The following is a 5,000-nucleotide window of genomic DNA, read 5'->3' as shown; positions in this document are numbered from 1 at the left end:
TTAAATTCAGCGGGTGATCTCGCCTACTCTGAGGTCGCTTCAACGTCACGACACGGTGACAATTTTTTTTTTCAAAGAAAAAAAAATTTCGTGCCATGTGGGCGCGATTCGAGAAAAGCAAGACGGTTTGATAACAATGCGACAGAGGGTCTTTATTTTTATTTCTCTCTCCGAGAATCGCCTCAAAGAGAAAAAAAAATAAAAAAAAAAAATTAATTCGAATAGAATCGAGAACCTTATATTCTATCTCGATCGAGAAACGTTTTATGCATCTCGCCAAAGTGCCTTTTAAACTTCGTTCGTCGTATCATGTTCGAGCTAAGACTCACGCAAGACACCCGTAACGATCTCCGGTTTTTAACGCCCGTCCTCTTTGTATAATATATATATATATATATACACGTGTTATGTATAATATATCTCCCGTAGCCGTTTCTCTCTTCTCGACGATTCCAGCGGTTCCTTGTTTTCGCCTGTTATTGCTGGCACAGAGATCGAACACGCGACATGTATATAACATATCGGTTTCTTTGCTCTGTACCAACGACGAAAACGCACGGGAACTCACGCAAGTGGAAAAGCGAGCGCGAGACGTACACAACGGGGTGAATTTATTACTCGGGGACTGGACGACCGGCGATACGTTAGGATGCGCGGTCCAGCGATAGACGACGAAGAGACATGGGATGACCAACGATCTCTTTTTCTCTAATACTCGGAGCGCCGAATCGCCTTAAAGCAAAAAAAAATCACACGCGCGTACGTCGTACGTACGGCGCGTGTATACCTCGTCTCTAATCAAGTTTCGTTAGTCTTTCTCGAGCCTCGCCAAAGAGGATCGTTCTCTTCCTCTGCGCGATCTCTCCGTGCCAATGTCAGAGATTATTCTCTTTCGCACGACGACGAAAACGACTATTTTCGACGATCCGAACAACTTTGTAACGGACTCACATGCACATCTTAAAATCGAGTACAGAAACGTTGCGCAACACCGTGAGCTTTTCTCTTCTTCGTCACCCTTAAATATAGCCGATCGTAGACGCACGCTAGATCGTAACACACTTTTCGTTGATTTCCGACGAACGTGGCTTTGGGCCAGGCGCGCGGGCAGAGAGATACGCGACCGACGGGGAAAAATTCGTCCCGATACATGTACGCGTACTCTCCGATCTCCGCGCAACGCTGGGGATCATCTCCCTAAGTCATCAGCGTTCGAAGAAATCTCGTGTGTCCGTTCCCGGATCTACGGCTTTCTCTGGGTTCGCGAAGAACAGAAAAAAGCACAGAGGATGAAAAACGCAACGACGACCCATCGATGCGACGGTCCTCGTTGTCTTCTCGTCAGTCGTCTCGCGCCTGCAGAATACATCTCTGCCGCACGAACAGACGGAGTGGGTATTCGATCCCTGGGGCTGTACGAGTAAAAACATCTTGATGAAAAGACGGTTGTGTTTCTTTAAGGCACACAGTTTTTCGTTACGCCACCAAGTTTAGGTTTAGGTTTTAATATCTTGGTTCTCTTTTCTCTCCTCTCTCGACTGACTTTGTTCAAAAATATTTTTGCTTTCTCTCAGTCTCGCCAAAAATTCATTTAAGACGACGTCGGGGGCGCGGTCATTCGTGCTTATCGAAGACTAACAAAACGTAGCAGAGGCTGATACAAAAAGAAAAAAAAAATCGGCCACGAAGAAAACTCGCTCTGTGTATCTCGATAACCGCGTCGACGACGACGGTTCTCTCCGCGCTCTTTTAATTCGTATCCTTCTTCTTGCGCTTCGTCCGACTCAGAAACGTTCGTAAAACACGAACGACGGCGGGTTGTCAAGCCAAGAAGGGACAGAGAAGAGACGGAGGTAGTTTTGCGAGTCTCCCGTGAACGCGATAGATTTTTCATATATATTTGTATCGAGAGCATGCGTACGCCGGTCTCCACACGATCCAGCGACGAACGCCGACGAACGTCCAACAATCGCTCGTACGTCGCGTACGAGCCCTCGACCGCTCTTTAATTCGTATTCTTTTGCTTGGCGCTCGTCCTCCGACTCAGAAACGTTCGTTTAAAGATAAAACGAACGACGGCGGGCTGTCGACGAGGCAAGAAAGAACAGAGAGATACGGACCGAGAGCAACGATACGCAACGCAAGCAGTCTTAGGTTTACGTGAGCAACCCTCAGCCAGGCGTGGTCCAGGAATTGTATCCGTGGACCGCAATGTGCGTTCGAAATGTCGATGTTCATGTGTCCTGCAGTTCACACGTTGACGCGCAATTAGCTGCGTTCTTCATCGACCCACGAGCCAAGTGATCCACCGTTCAGGGTAATCGTTTATGCATGGATTTTTGTTTGTGTACTCAGGTTTTTGTACTCTTATTCTCGGTTCGAAAGAAGCCGATATCCGACAAACGTCCGACCAACGGGAATCGAACGCGCGGAAGTCGCCATATGATTGACGACACGAAAATACGTTCGAAAACGAAATCGGACGGACTGCGCGACGACACACGCAGCCCGCCGACCGGGCGTAAAGTGCATTATAATATATAACAACCAACGAGATCGAAGCTCCGTTCGTCAGGAAACGACGGGGATATAACACCCGATTCTGAATCCTCTGTACAGCACACGATCTCGCGAAGAAAGCGCACGGTGGCTAGCCCATGATATATATATATGTTCGTTCCTCTCGTCCAGTTATTCGAAGCAAACAGCCGATATGCATCTCCATCGTTCGGGTAAAAAAAAATCGATGGGACGCGCACGGTCGTAGTCTTCCTCGCGCGGTCGTTTCTTCCCGATAGCCAGAAGCAGAGTTTGAAAAACTCTAGCGACGGAACGAGGCATTAGACTCTCGACAACGAGGATACAGACACGGCCGGCGGTCCCCTCTGAATCGACTTCGGTGGTTCAGGTAAAAATAAAAAAAATCGATGGGACGCGCACGGTCGTCCTTCCTCTTCCTCGCGCGCGGTCTATTCTTCCCGATAGCCAGAAGCAGAGTTTGAAAAACTCTAGCGACGGAACGAGGCATTAGACTCGCGACAACGAAGATAGAGAGACGGCCGGCGGTCCCCTCTGAATCCACTTTGGTCGCTCAGGTAAAAATAAAAAAAAATTCGAAAGGGACGCGCACGGTCGTCCTTCCTCTTCCTCGCGCGGTCTTTTCTTCCCGATAGCCAGAAGCAGAGTTTGAAAAACTCTAGCGACGGAACGAGGCATTAGACTCTCGACAACGAGGATAGAGAGACGGCCGGCGGTCCCCTCCGAACGGATGGCGACAACGACGACTAAAGCGCGAAAAATCGCGACGAAAAGGAACGCATCTCCGTTCAGGTGTATGTGTGTGCGTGCGTTTAAAAAAAATTCGATGGGACTCGCAGCCATCGGCCTCGCGCGGTCGTTTCTTCCCGATAGCCAGAAGCAGAGTTTGAAAAACTCTAGCGACGGAACGAGGCATATGACTCACGACAACGAGGATATGGACAGGCGGTCCCCTCTGAACGGGTCGACGAGACGATGGTAAAAGAGACGAACCGGACGAAACTTCCGTCGATCAGGTAAAAATAAAAAAAAATTCGATGGGACGCGCACGGTCGTCGTCGTCGTCTTCCTCGCGCGGTCGTTTCTTCCCGATAGCCAGAAGCAGAGTTTGAAAAACTCTAGCGACGGAACGAGGCATATGACTCACGACAACGAGGATAGAGAGACGGCCGGCGGTCCCCTCTGAATCGACTTCGGTGGTTCAGGTAAAAATAAAAAAAATCGATGGGACGCGCACGGTCGTCGTTCCTCTTCCTCGCGCGCGGTCTATTCTTCCCGATAGCCAGAAGCAGAGTTTGAAAAACTCTAGCGACGGAACGAGGCATTAGACTCGCGAGGATAGAGAGACGGCCGGCGGTCCCCTCCGAACCAACTTCGTCTAGTTAAGAATCGTTATACTCTTTACCATCACTCGCACTGGTATATATCTTTTCGGGCCAACATCCACGCAATGCGTTTTCGTTCTAGGTTACCCGATCCACGAGTACGAACGTACAACGTGGTTTCGTTTTGTCGAACATCGTATATCGTTCGCCGTTGAAACGAACGACAACGAAACGACATAGGAAGAACGAACGCCCTTTGGGTAGGAAGCACGTTTCGAGGAACGACGAGAGTTTGGAGAGACGCGCGAGATAGCTGGAGACGCGCAGATATAGGTATCCATGGATCTTCGAAGAGAACCTTCGAAGATATATAATTCGGTATCCTATTTTTCTGCGGCTCGCTATTCGCGTTCTTTCGCTCTCGTCGACGACTCGTTATAGACGCTTCGTTCGATCCCAAAGAGCAGTCTTCCTTATGTCCCGTTGCTAGGAGGTGAGGCCTACGCAACGCAACTACGAAATATAGAAGAGGTGTGAGCAGTGATCTCTCCGACACGAGGCACTTTAGAGATTTTAGTTTATATATTATATTGTTCGTTCGTTGGATTTCCACGATGCAAATACGAAATACGAGATCGTGACGGCGGGTCTTTCTGTGTACGACCTCACGCAGGCGCCTCGATCGCATTTCTCATTACACGTGGTTTCCACTGTAACTTTTAGTTTTTTCGATATGTGTTCAGCTCAAGTTCCCTCACATATCGTTATTATTATTATTATTATTATTATTAATAGTAGCGGTTTCGTGTTATAGGATTCGGAGACGGCGGGTCTTTCTGTGTACGACCTCACGCAAGCGCCTCGAGAATCTTTTTAAGTTTTCCGTGTGTTATATTATTCGGAGACGGCGGGTCTTTCTGTTTACGACCTCACGCAGGCGCCTCGAGAATATTTTTAAGTTTTTCGTTTGTTATAATATTATTCGGAGACGGCGGGTCTTTCTGTGTACGACCTCACGCAGGCGCCTCGAATTATTCGTGTAAAAGTATATCTCTTCATCCCGATGATCGAGAGAGAGTGCCACACTCTTCGTATAGTTTCGTAACTGGAGCGTCTCCCACCTCCTTATTGTAAAAA

At 48.4% G+C, this 5,000-nt stretch overlaps 2 non-coding genes across 2 annotated transcripts in view; both read right to left on the bottom strand.

Moving 5' to 3' along the window:
• The window catches only part of LOC139997623 (large subunit ribosomal RNA), a 4,175-nt gene extending 4,138 nt beyond the window's left edge, over positions 1–37 (bottom strand). The window contains exon 1 of the ribosomal RNA XR_011802974.1: positions 1–37. This exon is cut by the window's left edge and continues 4,138 nt beyond it. This is a non-coding gene — a ribosomal RNA (large subunit ribosomal RNA).
• Positions 38–2,165: 2,128 nt separating this feature from the next.
• On the bottom strand, positions 2,166–2,320 carry LOC139997620 (5.8S ribosomal RNA). The gene has a single exon (XR_011802971.1). It is a non-coding gene; the product is annotated as a 5.8S ribosomal RNA (ribosomal RNA).
• Between the last annotated feature and the right edge of the window lie 2,680 nt (positions 2,321–5,000).

The sequence above is a fragment of the Bombus fervidus genome, unplaced genomic scaffold, assembly GCF_041682495.2.
Source record: "Bombus fervidus isolate BK054 unplaced genomic scaffold, iyBomFerv1 scaffold0126, whole genome shotgun sequence".
NCBI classification, from domain to species: Eukaryota; Metazoa; Arthropoda; class Insecta; order Hymenoptera; family Apidae; genus Bombus; species Bombus fervidus.
This window is presented reverse-complemented; position numbering and strand designations above follow the sequence as displayed.